The sequence below is a fragment of the Lolium perenne genome, chromosome 1, assembly GCF_019359855.2.
Source record: "Lolium perenne isolate Kyuss_39 chromosome 1, Kyuss_2.0, whole genome shotgun sequence".
NCBI classification, from domain to species: domain Eukaryota; kingdom Viridiplantae; phylum Streptophyta; class Magnoliopsida; order Poales; family Poaceae; genus Lolium; species Lolium perenne.
This window is the reverse complement of record NC_067244.2, coordinates 93,250,300-93,270,943: the sequence shown is the minus strand read 5'-3', so window position 1 is coordinate 93,270,943 and position 20,644 is coordinate 93,250,300. Positions and strand designations below refer to the sequence as shown.

The 20,644-nt window shown below is 43.8% G+C and overlaps 1 long non-coding RNA gene across 1 annotated transcript; it reads left to right on the top strand.

The window, feature by feature from the left end:
- The first annotated feature begins 256 nt into the window (after positions 1 to 256).
- LOC139838652 (uncharacterized) lies at positions 257 to 2,764 on the top strand. The gene is made up of 3 exons (XR_011756336.1): positions 257 to 532; positions 1,184 to 1,269; positions 2,529 to 2,764. It is a non-coding gene; the product is annotated as an uncharacterized lncRNA (long non-coding RNA).
- Positions 2,765 to 20,644: the final 17,880 nt, after the last annotated feature.

The following is a 20,644-nucleotide window of genomic DNA, read 5'->3' as shown; positions in this document are numbered from 1 at the left end:
CGCACCGTCGTCCTCTACCACCTCGAGCAAGCAATCGAACCAGGGCCCCTCCAATCGACGAGAAATTCGCCGATTCCTCGCTCAGGCCGCCGCGGTTCTTCGTCGATTCCGGCCGCTACCGACTCCCCCTTCATCCGCCGTGGCCTCCTCGCTGTTCCCCGGTGATCTCCTCTACCTCCCAAGTACTCCTCCCCTTCTCCTTCGTCCCCGATTCGACCTCCCGTCGTTGATGCCGGCCGCCTCCTCCGCAGACACCTCCGACGACGACGCTCCGGCGACCTCCTGGAGACGGCGCCGCCATCTTCTGGTCCACGCCGGCGAGGCGCACCCAACGCCCTCACGCGCGCATCCGGGGGCCCTCTGCAACGCCCGCGCCGCGCGACGCCGAGCCGCAGTCACCGCGTCTCCCTTCGCCGCGCACGGCATCTCCGCGTCGAGCACTTTCCGTGCGTGCCTGGATGGTTCGCCAGCCTGGCCGCCACGTCCGCTTCTTTGGTCCCACCCGTCAGCGACGCGCGGGTCGAACCGCTCGGTGAGAAACTCCCCCACCTCAGATCCAGATCTGCCGCTTTTCGTCTAGGCCCCTGCATGTTTATCCTTCTCAACCCGCAGCCCCTGGACCTCTCCCTTTTAAACAAAACCCCCTGTATCTTTTGAAAATCAACCCGGGGTCCTTCCCCCTGTATGAATATGATTTCTGGGTCCTTCCCTATTTAATAAAACCTGTTTTATGTTTTAAATTAACAATAAAACTTAATCTGTTAATAACTTTAAATCTGTAATTCGAAATAAAATGTGTTCTATATGAAAATTGATCAGAAAAATGCACTGAACATGAATATGCCATCCATTCATCTGTTTGCATCTCGCATCATGTCGTGACGTGATAGTTTGTGCATTTCACCTCACATATATGCGGAGTATTTCGGATTTCCAACTAGGATTTCCCCGCTCCGTTTAATATTGAAGTAGCTCACCCCTGCCATGTTATGCCATGCTAATAAACATTTAACTTTGACGGTAGAAATGCAACTCCAACCTAATTTGTTTGTCCGGGGTTCCGACTCCGATTAAATTGGATAAGATGCATTGCACCATATTTGCCATGCCATGCATACCATCTCGAACATGTTGGATCTTCTTTATCCGTAGTAGTAAGACTTGCATGCGTTGTGTGTTCCAGCATTTGCTTCTTCCCGGATAGGATCACGAAGTGTTGATGTGAGATACGACGAGTTCTCCGGCAAGTTCTTCTGCAACCTTTCACAGGCGAGCCCACCCCTTCACCTATTTTACTTTTACATGCTCTTTTGATCTATTGCTATCCTTATGTTGCGATTCTGTTGTGTCACGTGTCCTATCCACCTGTTATCTATATGTCCGAGATACACCTCCTCGCCCTACCTATTGTTTGTTGTTTGCCAACTTTGCGAGTCGTAGGCGAGTTTAGGGTCTTGTTGATATCTCGAGATGTTCGGGATATCTTGTTGGGAGGTTTTCACATGCTTTATCAGTTGTTGGAGATACACATGCTTTACTTAATTGTTAACAACTAAAATTGTAAGCAGAGGCATCTGTGAGCCCCTTTGCGAAAGCATCGGAACTTTGACTCGCTAATGTCCCCTAGGATCCGAGTTCTTGTTATCTGTTCCGAGATTGAGCGCTCTACCCGTACGTGGGGGAATGGGACCCCCATCACCCACTACCTTTCCTCGAGTCTGTTTATTGGGAGCCACAACCTTGGTTTTATTTGCTCATATGCACGATGCACGATTTACTTCTTGTTGCCTTCGGGTGTTTATTTCTGTACTGTACTCATCTCGTGGAACGATTAGCGACAGCAGGTTGTTCACACTTAGCTTAGCCGTTGGCACAAACCTCTGGGTCCGTATCGGAGTACGACCGAACTTCGTCACGGGTAGCTTAGTGGGGTGGCTCCCCTTAAACTTTCTCTTGCATTGGGAACGGTCTTGATGTGAGACTCCACCTGTAGTAAGTGGGTTCGAGCATGCGTATGGTTACATTTGAGCAACCCCTGCAGGGTGTACATCTTATCGATAAGCCGTGTCCGCGGTTATGGACGACTTGGAATTGTATAGCTTGATCATAGAACAACTTACACCTTTATGTTGTTAATAATAATTTGCTAATAACTTGATTAGTAATTTAGCATTACTACAACCGATACCTAATAAAACTGGTCCACCGTTGAGTGCCTTTTACATTGCCTCTTCGCAATTGTTGAAGGGGATATGTGTAATCGGCTGGGTTATGTTTGTGTAGTATTTATCTGTTACCATGTGCGCTCTCTTATCTTCTCTGAGTAGACGGATGTTGTAGCGTGTCTCTATTGGATAGTAGCTTTGCTGCCGCTAAACTCCACATATAGCCGGGTGAAGTTTATACCGCCCACCAGCGAGCATAGCTGGTCTTGTCTCGCAAGTACGTGCCAATGGTACTTACCCTCGCCTTCCTTTCTTTTTGTCTCCTCCCCCTTTTGTCGGCAACCGATGGCCCGACTTTGACAGGTACGAGATGACGACGTTAGCAAGGTTACCCTTCCGGCTTGGCCTGGGCAGGGTTATGGACGCCGCTGGTTATCTTCAGGACTCTTAGTCCAATTTGTATCTTGTCCGTACTCGGACGTATTTGATCTTCTGTATGATTTGGATCTTTGTATTGTATATTTGTATCTTGACTCGTTGGAGTCGTTGTTGTAATATATGTATCTTGTGGGCTCTATTGTAATCCTGTTGTAATGTTACCGCTCGTGTTAATTCCTCTGGCATCACGTCTGGGATTCGTCGCGCACGTCGTGTCGGAGGGCGTCTCTGGATCGATATCGTGCGGATTTCGGCGGGTTCGCTGGAATCCTCATGGTACCGGTTCCGGGGCGTCACACCGGAGGACTCTTCACCGCCATGGTCGCCTCCGGAGTGATGTGTGAGTAGTTCACCCTTGGACTATGGGTCCATAGCAGTAGCTAGATGGTCATCTTCTCCTCATTGTGCTATCATTGTCGGATCTTGTGAGCTGCCTAACATGATCAAGATCATCTATTTGTAATGCTACATGTTGCGTTTGTTGGGATCCGATGAATAATGAATGCTATGTCATGTTGATTATCAATCAATCATCTATGTGTTGTTTATGATCTTGCATGCTCTCCATTATTAGTAGAGGCTCTGGCCAAGTCGTTACTTGTAACTCCAAGAGGGAGTATTTATGCTCGATAGTGGGTTCATGCCTCCATTAAATGCAGGACGGTGTGAGAAAGTTCTAAGGTTGTGGATGTGCTGTTGCCACTAGGGATAAAACATCAATGCTATGTCTAAGGATGTATTTGTTGATTACATTACGCACCATACTTAATGCAATTGTCTGTTGTTTGCAACTTAATACTGGAGGGGGTTCGGATGATAACCTGAAGGTGGACTTTTTAGGCATAGATGCATGCTGGATAGCGGTCTATGTACTTTGTCGTAATGCCTAATTGAATTTCACACTACTCATCATAACATGTATGTGCATTGTCATGCTATCTTTATTTGTCAATTGCCCAACTGTAATTTGTTCACCCAACATGCTATTTATCTTATGGGAGAGACACCACTAGTGAACTGTGGATCCCGGTCCATTCTTTTACATCGAATACAATCTACTGCAATACTCGTTCTACAGTTTTCTGCAAACATCATCATCCACACTATACATCTAATCCTTTGTTACAGCAAGCCGGTGAGATTGACAACCTCACTGTTAAGTTGGGGCAAAGTATCTTGGTTGTGTTGTGCAGGTTCCACGTTGGCGTCGGAATCCCTGGTGTTGCGCCGCACTACATTCCGCCGCCATCAACCTTCAACGTGCTTCTTGACTCCTACTGGTTCGATAACCTTGGTTTCTTACTGAGGGAAAAACTTGCCGCTGTACGCATCATACCTTCCTCTTGGGGTTCCCAACGGACGTGTGCTTTACCGTCACAAGCAGCAAAGCTTTTTCTGGCGCCGTTGCCGGGGAGATCAAGACACGCTGCAAGGGGAGTCTCCACTTCCAATCTCTTTACTTTGTTTTTTTCTTGCTTTACTTTGTTTACTTCTTTGTTTGCTGCACTAAAACAAAACACACAAAAAATTAGTTGCTAGCTTTACTTTATTTACTATCTTGTTTGCAATCTCCATATTAAAAACACAAAAAAAATAGTTACTTGCATTTACTTTATCTAGTTTGCTTTATTTTCTATTGCTAAAATGGGTACTCCTGAAAATACTAAGTTGTGTGACTTCACAAACACAAATAATAATGATTTCTTATGCACACCTATTGCTCCACCTTCTACTACAGCAGAATTCTTTGAAATTAAACATGCTTTACTGAATCTTGTTATGAGAGAGCAATTTTCTGGTGTTAGTTCTGATGATGCTGCTGCCCATCTTAATAATTTTGTTGAACTTTGTGAAATGCAAAAGTATAAGGATGCAGATGGTGACATTATAAAATTAAAATTGTTTCCTTTCTCACTAAGAGGAAGAGCTAAAGATTGGTTGCTATCTTTGCCTAAGAATAGTATTGATTCATGGACTAAATGTAAGGATGCTTTCATTGGTAGATATTATCCTCCTGCTAAAATTATATCTTTGAGAAGTAGCATAATGAATTTTAAACAATTGGATAATGAGCATGTTGCCCAAGCATGGGAAAGAATGAAATCTTTGGTTAAAAATTGCCCAACCCATGGACTGACTACTTGGATGATCATCCAAACCTTTTATGCAGGATTGAATTTTTCTTCGCGGAACCTATTGGATTCAGCTGCTGGAGGTACTTTTATGTCCATCACTCTAGGCGCCGCAACAAAGCTTCTTGATAATATGATGATTAATTACTCTGAATGGCACACGGAAAGAGCTCCACAAGGTAAGAAGGTAAATTCTGTTGAAGAAACCTCCTCCTTGAGTGATAAGATTGATGATATTATGTCTATGCTTGTGAATGGTAGGACAAATGTTGATCCTAATAATGTTCCGTTAGCTTCATTGGTTGCCCAAGAAGAACATGTTGATGTGAACTACATTAAAAATAATAATTTCAACAACAATGCTTATCGGAACAATTCTAGTAACAACTATAGGCCATATCCTTATAATAATGGTAACGGTTATGGTAATTCTTATGGGAATTCTTACAACAATAATAGGAATTCACCCCCTGGACTTGAAGCCATGCTTAAAGAATTTATTAGTACATAGACTGCTTTTAACAAATCTGTTGAAGAAAAGCTTGGGAAAATTGATATACTTGCTTCTAAAGTTGATAGTCTTGCTGCTGATGTTGATCTTTTGAAATCGAAAGTTATGCCTAATGAAAATAAAGATATTAAGTCATTTGCTACAGCAAACGCCATCCAAGTTAGAATTAATGAGAATATAAGATTGATGGCCGAATTGCGTGCTAGGTGGGAAAAAGAAGAAAATACTAAAGATAACAATGTAGCTAAAGTTTGGACTATTACCACCACTAGTAACGCTAATGCTTCACATGTTGCTACACCTCCTACTATCAATGGTAAAATAATTGGTGTTTGCAATGTTTCTACTTCTAATGCAAAGCCTGCAAAACTGCCGGAACCTTCTAAAACTGCTAAAATTGCTTGTGATAAAACTGCTGAAATTTTTTCTAATGTCGGGGATAATGATCCCATTGCTTTAGATCATAATGGTTTAGATTTTGATGATTGTCACATCTCTGAAGTTATAAAGTTCTTACAAAAGCTTGCTAAAAGTCCTAATGCTAGTGCTATAAATTTGGCCTTTACAAAACATATTACAAATGCTCTCATAAAAGCTAGAGATGAGAAATTAAACCGTGAAGCTTCTATTCCTAGGAAGTTAGAGGATGGTTGGGAGCCCATCATTAAGATGAAGGTCAATGACTTTGATTGTAATTATTTATGTGATCTTGGTGCAAGTATTTCCGTTATGCCTAGGAAAATCTATAATATGCTTGACTTGCCACCATTGAAAAATTGTTATTTGGATGTTAATCTTGCTGATAACTCTACAAAGAAACCTTTGGGGAGGATTGATAATGTTCGCATTACGGTTAACAATAACCTTGTCACCGTTGATTTTGTTGTCTTGGATATTGAATGCAATGCATCTTGTCCCATTATATTGGGAAGACCTTTTCTTCGAACTGTTGGTGCTATTATTGATATGAAGGAGGTAATATTAAATATCAATTTCCTCTCAAGAAAGGTATGGAACACTTCCCTAGAAAGAGAATGAAGTTACCTTTTGATTCTATCATTAGAACAAATTATGATGTTGATGCTTCGTCTCTTGATGTTACTTGAGTCACACTTTCTGCGCCTAGCTGAAAGGCGTTAAAGAAAAGCGCTTATGGGAGACAACCCATGATTTTACTTCTGCACTTTTGTTTTATATTTGAGTCTTGGAAGTTGTTACTACTGTAGCAATCTCTCCTTATCTTAATTTTGTTGCATTGTTGTGCCAAGTAAAGTCTTTGATAGTAAGGTTCATACTAGATTTGGATTACTGTGCAGAAACAGATTTCTTGCTGTCACGAATTTGAGCAGTAGGCTCTGTAGGTAACTCATAAAATTCTGCCAATTTACGTGAGTGATCCTCAGATATGTACGCAACTTTAATTCAATTTGAGCATTTTCATTTGAGCAAGTCTGGTGCACCTAAAAAATTCGTCTTTACGGACTGTTCTGTTTTGACAGATTCTGCCTTTTATTTCGCATTGCCTGTTTTGCTATGTTTAATGGATTTCTTTGTTCCATTAACTTTCAGTAGCTTTGTGCAATGTCCAGAAGTGTTAAGAATGGTTATGTCACCTCTGAACATGTGAATTTTGATTATGCACTAACCCTCTAATGAGTTGTTTTGAGTTTGGTGTGGAGGAAGTTTTCAAGGATCAAGAGAGGAGGATGATACAATATGATCAAGGAGAGTGAAAGCTCTAAGCTTGGGGATGCCCCGGTGGTTCATCCCTGCATATTTCAAGAAGACTCAAGCATCTAAGCTTGGGGATGCCCAAGGCATCCCCTTCTTCATCGACAACATTATCAGGTTCCTCTAGTGAAACTATATTTTTATTCCATCACATCTTATGTGCTTTACTTGGAGCGTCTGTATGTTTTTGTTTTGTTTTGTTTGAATAAAATTGGATCCTAGCATTCATTGTGTGGGAGAGAGACACGCTCCGCTGTTGCATATGGACAAATATGTCCTTAGCTTTACTCATAATGTTCATGGCGAAGGTTGAAACTTCTTCGTTAATTGTTATATGGTTGGAAACGGGAAATGCTACATGTGGTAATTTGTAGAATGTCTTGAATAATTTGATACTTGGCAATTGTTGTGCTCATAAGGATCATGTTTAAGCTCTTGCATCATATACTTTGCACCTATTAGTGAAGAAATACATAGAGCTTGCTAAAATTTGGTTTGCATGATTGGTCTCTCTAAGGTCTAGATATTTTCTAGTAAGGGTCGAACAACAAGGAAGACAGTGTAGAGTCTTATAATGCTTGCAATATGTTTTTATGTGAGTTTTGCTGTACCGGTTCATACTTGTGTTTGTTTCAAATAGCCTTGCTAGCCTAAGCCTTGTATTGAGAGGGATTACTTCTCGTGCATCCAAATCCTTGAGCCAAAAACTATGCCATTTGTGTCCACCATACCTACCTACTACATGGTATTTCTCCGCCATTCCAAAGTTAATTGCTTGAGTGCTACCTTTAAATTTCTATCCTTTATCTTTGCAATATATAGCTCATGGGACAAATATCCTAAAAACTATTGTGGTATTGAATATGTACTTACGTATCTTATTTCTTATTAAGTTGCTTGTTGTGCGATAACCATGTTCCTGGGGACGCCATCAACTATCTTTGTTGAATATCATGTGAGTTGCTATGCATGTTCGTCTTGTCTGAAGTAAGGGTGATTTATCATGAGTTGAATGGTTTGAGTATGCATATTGTTAGAGAAGAACATTGGGCCGCTAACTAAAGCCATGATCCATGGTGGATGTTTCAGTTTTGGACAACAATCCTCAATCTCTTATGAGAATTTTATCTGTTGTTGAATGCTTATGCATTAAAGAGGAGTCCATTATCTATTGTCTATGTTGTCCCGGTATGGATGTCTAAGTTGAGAATAATCAAAAGCGAGAAATCCAATGCGAGCTTTCTCCTTAGACCTTTGTACAGGCGGCATAGAGGTACCCCTTTGTGATACTTGGTTAAAACATATGTATTGCGATGATAATCCATGTAAATCCGAGCTAATTAGGACAAGGTGCGGGCACTATTGGTAATCTATGCATGAGGCTTGCAACTTGTAGGATATAATTTACATAATACATATGCTTTATTACTACCGTTGACAAAATTGTTTCTTGTTTTTAAAATAAAAGCTCTAGCACAAATATAGCAATCCATGCTTCCCTCTGCGAAGGGCCTTTCTTCTACTTTTATGTTGAGTCAGTTCACCTACTTCCTTCCATCTCAAGAAGCAAACACTTGTGTTAACTGTGCATTGATTCCTACATACTTGCATATTGCACTTATTATATTACTTTATGTTGACAATATCCATGAGGTATACATGTTAAAAGTTGAAAGAAACCGCTGAAACATAATCTTCCTTTGTGTTGCTTCAATGCCTTTACTTTGAATTTATTGCTTTATGAGTTAACTCTTATGCAAGACTTATTGATGCTTGTCTTGAAAGTACTATTCATGAAAAGTCTTTGCTATATGATTCAGTTGTTTAACCATTGTCTTTACCATTGCTTCGAATCGCTGCATTCATTACATGTGCTTACAATAGTATTGATCAAGGTTATGATGGCATGTCACTTCAGAAATTATCTTTGTTATCGTTTACCTACTCGGGACGAGTAGGAACTAAGCTTGGGGATGCTTGATACGTCTCAAACGTATCTATAATTTCTTATGTTCCATGCTACTTTATTGATGATACACACATGTTTTATACATACTTTATGTCATATTTATGCATTTTCCGGCACTAACCTATTAACAAGATGCCGAAGAGCCAGTTGCTGTTTTCTGCTGTTTTTGGTTTTAGAAATCCTAGTAAGGAAATATTCTCGGAATTGGACGAAATCAACGCCCAGGATCTTATTTTTCCACGAAGCTTCCAGAAGTCCGAAAGGGAAACAAAGTGGGGCGACGAGGCAGCGACACGCTAGGGCGGCGCGGCCCACCTCCTGGCCGCGCGGCCCTGTTGTGTGGGTCCCTCGCGTCGCCCCTAAACCTACCTCTCCGCCTACACAAGCCTTCATCGATAATAGTTCCAGTACCGAGAGCCACGATACGGAAAACCTTCCAGAGACGCCGCCGCCGCCAATCCCATCTCGGGGGATTCAGGAGATCGCCTCCAGCACCCTGCCGGAGAGGGGAATCATCTCCAGGAGGACTCTTCACCGCCATGGTCGCCTCCGGAGTGATGTGTGAGTAGTTCACCCTGGACTATGGGTCCATAGCAGTAGCTAGATGGTCGTCTTCTCCTCATTGTGCTATCATTGTCGGATCTTGTGAGCTGCCTAACATGATGAAGATCATCTATTTGTAATGCTACATGTTGCGTTTGTTGGGATCCGATGAATAATGAATGCTATGTTATGTTGATTATCAATCTATCATCTATGTGTTGTTTATGATCTTGCATGCTCTCCGTTATTAGTAGAGGCTCTGGCCAATTCATTACTTGTAACTCCAAGAGGGAGTATTTATGCTCGATAGTGGGTTCATGCCTCCATTAAATCTGGGACAGTGATAGAAAGTTCTAAGGTTGTGGATGTGATGTTGCCACTAGGGATAAAACATCAATGCTATGTCTAAGGATGTATTTGTTGATTACATTACGCACCATACTTAATGCAATTGTCTGTTGTTTGCAACTTAATACTGGAGGGGGTTCGGATGATAACCTGAAGGTGGACTTTTTAGGCATAGATGCATGCTAGATAGCGGTCTATGTACTTTGTCGTAATGCCCAATTGAATTTCACACTACTCATCATAACATGTATGTGCATTGTCATGCTATCTTTATTTGTCAATTGCCCAACTGTAATTTGTTCACCCAACATGCTATTTATCTTATGGGAGAGACACCACTAGTGAACTGTGGACCTCGGTCCATTCTTTTACATCGAATACAATCTACTGCAATACTCGTTCTACTGTTTTCTGCAAACATCATCATCCACACTATACATGTAATCCTTTGTTACAGCAAGCCGGTGAGATTGACAACCTCAATGTTAAGTTGGGGCAAAGTATCTTGGTTGTGTTGTGCAGGTTCCACGTTGGCGCCGGAATCCCTGGTGTTGCGCCGCACTACACTCCGCCACCATCAACCTTCAACGTGCTTCTTGACTCCTACTGGTTCGATAACCTTGGTTTCTTACTGAGGGAAAAACTTGCCGATGTACGCATCATACCTTCCTCTTGGGGTTCCCAACGGATGTGTGCTTTACCGTCACAGGCAGCAGGAACTACGGGAATCAACTCCGTGTCTCCGCGTGCTCCACTCTTGGTTACCTCTATCCTATTATATCTCCTATATATTGCGTAGCTATATCTTGCTTAGTTGTTAACCTTTTCATATAGGTAAATTCACATAGTTGCATATCTAGAGAATTTACCTTTGTGTCAAGCCTAAATTGAAAAAGAACTAAAAATTGTTAGCACATATTTACCCCCCTCTAGGTGCGGCATACGATCCTTTCAATTTAGGCCTATGAAGAAGGAAAAACAGAGGGAATAGCTACAACAATAAGAAACGTGGCAGCTGGATAGCAAAGGAAGTTGTCGAAGAGGCATGCTCGACCGGTGAAAACCGATGGAACCGGACTTGGAAGATAGACAGGGTGAAAGAAAAAGAAGCAACCGGTGCAGAAAAATAGGATCACCGGCTGGCTCCCGTTGTCTACTGATAAACATGAATTTCAGAAAGGAAAAATAGGGAGAAAAGGAAGTGCAGCCCCGCATGTGCAGGAAACAACCTTGCGTGAACATGGCAAAATACTGACGTGTCTAAACTTGACTCGATGAAACGGATGAGTTAACAGTAACCAAAAAATTCTCCTTGAAGTAAAGAGGGTTAGCTTTTATATAGGTAATAATACACTTCTCCAAAATACATATTAATGTCGTTACACTTATTAATAACTTAGCTAGCACTAGTCAATCATCTTCTTCTAGCATTGAACAATGATGTCGTTGAGTCCATGTAAACTGTGTGTAGTATCACCAACTAATGTTATCGACTGCCTTTGGACCTTACAGACGTAATTCTCATTAGAATCACATCGATCAAACTACGTAATTCTCATCAGAATCACATCGATCAAACTGTTTGTCACGTAAGTTGGAGTCCCTAATGAAATTGTGAAGAGCTATACAAGCAAGAATAAAAAAATTATGTGTAACCAAACGGTAAGAGGGAATATATTTCAGTATGCGCCACTTATTTTTTTCAAGATACCAAAGACACGCTCCATAGCATTCTGAAGTGATGAGTGTAGATAGTTGAAAATATCTTCCTTTATTGTTGATAGTCCTTCTCGACGAAAATCTGGTATATGGTATTAGGATTTCTATTTTCGTGCCCCTGGTTCGTTAGTTGTACTCAGTTTTCCCCAGCCTCTTAACTTTTCCTCAGTTTTCCCCTCCCTCTAGTTTGAAACCCCTCGCAGAGGCTCGGACGGGAGGGTTGCCGTCTGGTCAGAGGCCTTCCGTTACCGGTGACGGCTAGGGAGCCGCGGTGGTTTTGACTTGACCGTTGCTTTTGAAATGTGTTGACTATTGACTGGAAGAGCTGACCCAAAGCTTTCCCCTCCGCCCGAGACTGGAGGAGCTCACACACCGCCCCTCCGCCGCCACGCCATCCTGCACACCTACCTTATGTCGTCGTCCGCCGCCGAGCCGGCCCCGCCCCCACCACCACCCCCGGGCTCCGCCTCCACCAGATCTGGATCTACCCCTGTCCTCTTTGTAATTCTGTCTGGTGTGCCTACTATTCCCGTCAGCCGTGGAGAAGATTGGGAATCGGAGGGATCTAACGCATGGATTCCATCTGGGTAAGCATCGTCTGCCTATGTGAATTAACAGTAGGAAGTTTTTGAGCGCCAATCGTTGTTGCTCAACTAACTGCGTTGCTTTTCGAATAGGATGGATCCAGCGCTGGCTTTTCGGCTGGTGGTTAGGCTGGATTCTAGCTTTACGTGTGATTCTAAATGCTGTAAGACTGGGTTTGACTTCCCTGCGGTGGTTGCAACCACCATCTCGTTAAGGGATTTCAAAGCTAACATCTACGATCAGTACCCCTGGAGCTCTTTCGATGCAGTTCATTTCGAATATTTCAACAGCCCGGAGGGAAGATTTGTTCCACTAATTTCCGAAGACGATCTGGGAATTCTTTTTGCTTTGAATGCTTCTTACCGGTTCGGTAAAATTCGTATCCATGTGGACAGGGGCCAGGCATCATCTAGTGCTGGGGCATCATCAGGTGGTCGGGCATCATGTCTCTCCACTGCTGCTGCCTCTGCTAATAGTGTGCGCCGTGGCGCTCCTTGTAGGTCCACAGCAGCACCATCTGTCCCCAGTGCAAGTGGTAGCCAGATCGTTCGTACGGTCGATGTGGAGGACGATGCAGACATTGAGGATCAGTCTCCTCAAGATGATGAGGATGAGTTGATGTTTCCTGAATTGGTAGATCGATGCGAAGGTGCAATGGAGGATCAATACATGGAAGATATTGCTTTTGGTGCCAGATTTGATGACACTGATGATGAAGAGAAGAATGAGAATGATGACAGCCTCATTTTAGCCGATTACGAAGGTGAAGACTTGCCAACAATTGAGTGGAACAGGGAGAACCCTCAGCTTGCAGAAGGCACCGTGTTTCAAACAATGATGGACTGCCGTAATGCAATTACTACATATTGCATTCTCTCTAAGAATAATTATGAGGTTATTAAAAGTGAGCCAGGTAGGTTCACAGTTAAATGCCCATACAAGAGGTGTAGGTGGAGGCTGCATGCATCCACAATGCGCAGAAGCAGCTTGGTTCAGGTACTACGCCAACCAGTTGTGTATTTTAGATCACGGTGTAAAATTTGTTATCTATTACTGACATCCCTTATCATTATGTTTCAGATAAAGAAGAATGAGCACGTCCATTCTTGTCCACCTCTAGGGGAGAGCCAGAGCTGAAAACAAAGCTAGCGAAGACTAGGTGGTTGGCAGATATAATCCTAGATTGGCTGAGAGAAAATCCTTCACTTGGTCCAACAGCACTCGTAAAAAAGGTGGTTGAGAAGTATAAAATGGAAGTACCTTACATGAGGATGTTCTATGCAAAGGAAATGGCTCTTGACAAGATCAATGGTCCATGGAATGAAAGCTTTCAGTTGCTTTACACTTTCAAAGCTGAAGTGGAGATGGCTAGTCCAGGCAGTGTTGTAGCGATAGACAAGCATACAGTTCCCTACAAATTGAAAAGCGGGAAGGTAATGCACAAGGAATGTTTTAGAAGGGCTTTTGTTTGTTTCAAAGCTTGCTGGAAAGGCTTTTTGGACGGTTGCAGGCCTTATTTGGCCGTGGATGCATCAGCTCTCCATGGCAGGTTTAAAGGACAGCTAGTTGTTGCTACTGCAGTTGATGGACATAATTGGATGTTCCCTGTTGCTCATGGGGTTTTGGAGGTTGAGTCACAGGAAAGTTGGACTTGGTTTCTGCAGAATTTGCGCGACCTTATAGGTCATCCACCAGGACTTGTTATCCACACAGACGCTTGCAAAGGTTTGGAGACTGCGGTAGAAGCAGTATTCCCTGGAGTGGAGCATAGGGAATGTATGCGACACTTGGTACAGAATTTTACAAAGAAATTCAAGGGTAAAGTTTTTACTGACAACCTATGGCCAGCTTCATACACATGCAGCTCTAGGAAGCATCTGTTTCATTTGGATGTGTTGTATAAACAAAAACCTGGGGTGAAGGAGTACTTGGATGAACATCATGGTAGGGTCTGGTCAAGAAGCCAATTCAATGAAATTTGCAAGGTAGACTATGTAACAAGTAACCTTGCGGAGAGTTTCAATTCAAAGGCCAAGTCATTGAAAGGGCTTATGCTGTGGCAAATATTTGATAATATTAGGCAGATGGTCATGATAAAGATCGATCTGCGTCAAAGAATTGCATCCACAAAATATGTTGGCCATCTCATGCTCCCATCTTTGATTAAGTCTTTGCATGACAGGGCAAAACAATTGAGGATGCAATGCGTCAGAAAAGGAATGGAGGCTGAGGTAACCTACACCGACAAAGAAAACAGCAAGGAGGTATCCAGTGAGTTTGGTTGATAGGACATGCCATTGTAGGGGATGGCAGATCTGTGGGATACCCTGCATACACGCATTGTTTTTCATGAGTGTTATAGGGGGTGAAGATGGTGAAGTTGATCAGTATGTGTCAGAGTATTTCTCTCTTGCCAAATTTAGGGCTGCATATGCTATGAATGTTCCTACCTTGTTGGGAAAAGACCAATGGATGAAAGTCAATCCAGGCTTCAAACTGTACTCTCCAGTATTGACTAGACCGGCAGGTAGGCCGAGGAAGAATAGGATCAGAGCTAGTGCAGAGGGCGGTGCACCGATTCGAAAACGTAAGTGAAAATGTTGTGGAATCCCTGGACACATTGCTAGGCTTTGTAAAAATCCAGTTGACCCAGCTTTTGGAATGGAAGATCAGGCGGGAGCAGCAAATGCAGAGGAGAATGAAGTTGCAATTCAACTTGAGATTGAAGCAGCAGTTCAACATGAGGAGATTGAAGCAGCAAATGCAGAGGAGATTGAAGCAGCAATTGAACATGAGGAGATTGAACCGATGGATCGTGAGTAGAGGGAACAGATGGATGTAGAGCTGCTTGAACCGATGGATCGTGAGCAGAGGGAACAGATGGATGTAGAATGGCTTCAACCGATGAGTCCAGAGGAGAAGGAACAGTATAATCGAGAGTGCACCGAAAGTGGTATGGCCCAGATTATTGCTAACTTCGAAGAGCAGATGGCAGAAGAAAAAGCACAAGCTTCATAGAAGAAGAAGAACAAGAAAGAGGGCAAAAGGAAGGTAGACACCGGTAATATCCCTGGTAGGGTTACCCGGAGTAAGGTGGTGGCCCCAGCGAGTAACACCAGGAGCAAGAGAAAGATTTTATTCTGAACAACTAATTTGAATTTGTATGAACAATTTGTATTGGGGTTCCCTTTGTATTGGGGATGCCTTTGTGTTGAACAATTTTAATTTGTATGAACAATTTGTATTGGGGTTCCCTTTGTCTTGGGGATCCCTTTGTGTTGAACAATTTGTATTGGGGTTCCCTTTGTATTGGGGATGCCTTTGTGTTGAACAATTTTAATTTGTATGAACAATTTGAATTAGTATGAACAATTTGAATTTGTATGAACAATTTGTATTGGGGTTCCCTTTGTATTGGGGATCCCTTTGTGTTCAACAGTTTGAATTTGTATGAACATATTGTATGCCACATTTAAGCCACATTTATCATTTTCTCTAGGGTTTAGGGTTTTAGGGATTTAGGGTTTTAGGGTTTAGGGTTTAATTCAAAATAATTCAAAACATGGTGGAACCTTCCCATGGAGTCTTATTATGTTACCTACAACCTAGAGAAATAATAATGGAAAAGGAAATATAGAGATATGAAGTTTTTATGCCAAAAGCTTCAAAACCACTTCCTAGTCCATGAGCTACTAGCTATGAAGATGCAGGGCTTTCTGCTCAATACACCTCCCAAATACCCACTATGCCTACAAACTTTGTCCAAATGAGTCCAAATTCGTCACACTTGTGTATCTTTGAATTGCAAACAATATCTAGTCGGCCAAAATGTAATATATTGTGCAAATAACACAATTTTACAATTTTTATGCCAAAACCTTCAATTTCCCTTAGTCCCTTTATTATTTGGGTGCCCCTGTTTTACTTAGTGTTACTCAGTTTTCCCCCTCCGGGCCCACTTGTTTTACTCAGTCCTACTCAGTTTTGCCCTTCCGATAAACATTTCCTCACTTTTCCCCCTCTTAGTTCTACTCAGTTTTCCTAACTTGTACTCACTGGCTGATCTCTGATTGGTCGAGATGTATGTCACACGGATCTTGGTTGGTTGAAAGCTCAACGAATGCTTGCACCGTACGATCATTTATGATCGGACGGCCTGTATATCTCTCTCTACCACGATGGACGCATACGGAGACAAGAGCAGAGCACATACCTACCAACCCTGGCAGTCGCATATTCCAGTCGCATCTTCCTCTCTCCTCTTTCCTCTCTTACTCCGGCGGTCGCGGCGGCGCGGATCTAACCGTGCGTGCGGCGGCGTGCGGCGGCGCAGATCTAACCGTGCGTGCGGTGGTGTGCGGCGGCGCGGATCTAAGAGTGCCGGTGAGGATCTAACCGTCAGAAATAGTTGAAATGTCTCTCTCTGTCTCACTTTCGTTTCTCTTCTCAGATCTGTTGAATGATGAAGAACCCCAAGACGGCGGCCGTGCCGACAGTGGTCATCGATGCCACGAACATTGAAGCCATCGCCTACAACATCGCTTCGACGGCGCAGATCCAACATTCAATGTCGGAGGCTGTTGATGTCTCACTTCCGTTGCCCTCCTCAGATCCGTTGCTGATGAAGGACAACAAGACGGCAGCCGTGCCGACAGTGGTCATCGATGCCACGAACATTGAAGCCATCGCCTGCAACATCGCTTCGACGGCACAGACCCAGCCTTTAATGCCGGAGCCTGTTGATGTCTCACCTCCGGTGCCGAGAGTGCGAATCGATGCCAAGACGATTGAATCCATCGTCTACAACCGCGCTGCAAAGCCGCCGATCCAGCCCTCCACAGATCCGTAAGTACATGAAGACAGCGGCGGTTCCGACAGTGGTCATCGATGCCACGAACATTGAAGCCATCGCCGATAACATCGCTTCAATGGCGGATGGCACAGATGACCACCCTCAGCCGCCCGTCGTCCCGGCCTTTCTTGCCCATCGCTGCGCGGCCGTGTTCGACGCCGCAAATTGAGATAAATTATGATAAATTTGTATTTTTCAATTTCCAATTGGGATAAAATTGTTCGAACTACTACCACCATCTCAAAAAAAGCTTCTCCACGTTCTTGATGTATCCATGTACATCCGTATGTATGATTTGAATTCTATCCCAACTTGATTGGGAATATATTGATATGTATTTGATCCGGAGGCTGGTACATGCTTTCACTTTTGGGATCCCTTCACTTTTATAAAATGTTCATGCAGGCTAAAATTATCGCGCGCATTACATAGCACAACTAGGAAACTGTACGCCAAAATACAGTGCTTAGAGCCACAACAAAATACAGTGGTTAGAGCCATCTACTGAATAACAATTCTATACTAAATCGTCTACCAGAACCACATAACTGCTAGGACAGGGATGACACCTAATAAAACTGCCCAGATGAATCTACTTTTCTCCTCTCCCATCACTTTAAGTTCATGTTCTAGATTTTCTACCACTTGATCAAATACGGCAAGATCTGTCTCAACTCTCAACTTCTCCTTGCGAATAAGCTCTGAATTCTTCTTTTCTTCCTCCACAATACGCTTCAGCTCGAATATCATCAGGTTTTTACGGGCCAATTCATCACCTAAATTGGCCACCTTCTCCTCCAAATCCATCCTCTGGCTACACCACTGGGTTGATTCATCTTGGTATGCAATGTACCATGGATCATCGGCTTGCCTGGCTAACTGTAACAATAATGGAAATAAGAACAACTGAAATCACTCCAACAGGCCATGGCGGAACTTTCAACGGTAGTACAGAGAGCTGAAGCTAGATACCTGCACTTCCGACGAGGTAGGAGAAGTAGAACGTGGCCACGACATGATCGAATCCCCACCCTCGCCGGTGTACCCGCTACGACCAGACATTGAGGACTATTTCGTACCTGCAAACTCCAATAAATTACGGGAACCGAATCGATTAGGGGGCGGGGGAGGCAGAAGCGGAGGTCTTACCAAGCTATACTACCAATTGGTGTGCGGAACAAATCCCAGTCGTCGTGGGCGGTGGATCTGCTTGCGGCGGACTTTCCTGCGGTGGGTACAATGTGTGCGGAGGAAACAAGTGCTGGAGACGTGGTTGACGTGCAGCGCCGCAGTCCGTCTGACGCCGCCAGGGGACAGAGCCGGTGGCGCGACGAGGCGCCGGCGATGGCTGCTCCGTCCGACGGTGGGGAACAAGCTGCCAGCGGTTCTCCGGTCTAGCTTAAGAATAATTAATTAGCGAACTTGTTGCTTCTCTCTATGATATTCTCTAAAGACATATATCAGAGCGGCAATATGTGTCTTTTACTGAAAAATAGACGACCCCACTGGTCATTGGCTGCGGAGGCCCCACAGAGCGGCAATATATGATTTTCTCTAAATAAATAGACGACCCCACTGGTCATTGGCTGCGGCAGCCCCACAGAGCGGCAATATGTCTTTTCCTGAAAAATATACGACCCCACTGGTCATTGGCTGTGGCGGCCCCACAGAGCGGCAATATATGATTTCTCTAAATAAATAGACGACCCCACTGGTCATTGGCTGCGGCAGCCCCACGGAGCGGCAATATATGTCTTTTCCTGAAAAATATACGACTCCACTGGTCATTGGCTGCGGAGGCTCCACAGAGCGGCAATATATAATTTTCTCTAAATAAATAGACGACCCCACTGGTCATTGGCTGCGGCAGCCCCACAGAGCGGCAATATATGTCTTTTCCTGAAAAATATACAACCCCACTGGTCATTGACTGCGGCAGCCCTATAGAGCGGCCCCTTTTGTCATTGGCAGCAACGCGTATAAAATCATGACATAAAATGGCCCACACGTCAGCGATAGATGGATGGCTGCTCCGACGTGTCTCCTGACCCTACCCGTCAGCACGAGACGGTCAGGGAGGAGCTGCCCCTGTGCGGCCCCACCCGGTCAGACTAACGGTCAAGGCCTCTGACCTGACGGCTATGGGCCGTTCCAGCACTTGTGCGTGTTTCAAACTAGAGGAGGGGAAAACTGAGGAAAGACTAAGGGATTGGGGAAAACTGAGTACAACTAACGAACCAGGGGCACGAAAATAGAAATCCCTATGGTATTTGGTATTTGTTGTTCTTAAAAGGAGCTAAGAACCCTTTTCTTTTGTGTCAAAAAAAAGAACCCTTTTTTATTTGGATAACCAGAATCAACAAGATAGTATGCATCTGCATATAAAGGAAAAATATCAAACAAATAATAATGCATAAGTAGTTATTTGAATAAATATTTAGAATATTACCACCAGTAGGGGTCGGGAACTCTACTGGATATTTCTCAATGCTACCTTGTAGAATGCGTGTATCATTTGCCGAAGCAGGCCATCCAGCAACAACAAATGTGAATCTTAAATCGAAGTCACATATCGCTAGCAGATTTTGTGATGTGTAACCATGCCTTCCCGCGTGGTTAACCTCCTCAACTGCGGAATGTGCGATCCATCTATGGCGCTGATACGTCCAAAACGTATCTACTTTCCCGAACACTTTTGCTATTGTTTTGCCTCTAATTTGTGTATTTTGGATACAACTAACACGGACTAACGCTGTTTTCAGCAGAATTGCCCTGGTGTCTCGTTTTTGTGCAGAAATTCAACTTTCAGGAAAATCCCCGGAATTAATGTCAAAGGGCTTATTTTCCCAGAAGATTCACGGAGCCAGAAGGGCAGGCCAGGGGGGCCCACGACCCCCACACCATGGGCCGGCGCGGCCTAGGAGGGGGCGCGCCGCCCTATGGTGAGGCCGCCTCGACCAGCCTCTGACGCCTTCCTCTGGACTATTTAAGGGTTTCGATCTAAAAACGCGAGACGGGAAGTCGAAGTCGCCAGAAACCATCCAGAACGCCGCCACCATCGCGAAACTCCGTCTCGGGACCAGAAACTCCGTTCTGGCACTCCGTCGGGATGGGGAATTGGAGGAGATCATCGCCATCATCACCACCGACGCCTCTCCATCGACCAGCCATGTTTCCCCCATCCATGTGTGAGTAATTCCCCCGCTGTAGGCTGAAGGGGATGGTAGGGATTGGATGAGATTGGTCATGTAATAGCATAAGATTGTTAGGGCATAGTGCCCAGTGTCCGTAATTGGTACTTTGATGATATTGTTGCAACTTGTTATGCTTAATGCTTGTCACTAAGGCCCGAGTGCCATGATCTCAGATCTGAACATGTTATTGTTTCATGATGATATTCATTGTTTTATGATCTTACCTGCAAGTTGTATACACATGTCGCTGTCCGGAACCCGAGGCCCCAAAGTGACAGAAATTGGGACAACCGGAGGGGAAGGCGGTGATGTGAGGATCACATGTGTTCACGGAGTGTTAATGCTTTGCTCCGGTACTCTATTAAAAATAGTACCTTAATTTCCAGTCGATTCCCTAGAGGCCCGGCTGCCACCGGCTGGTAGGACAAAAGACGTTGTGCAAGTTTCTCATTGCGAG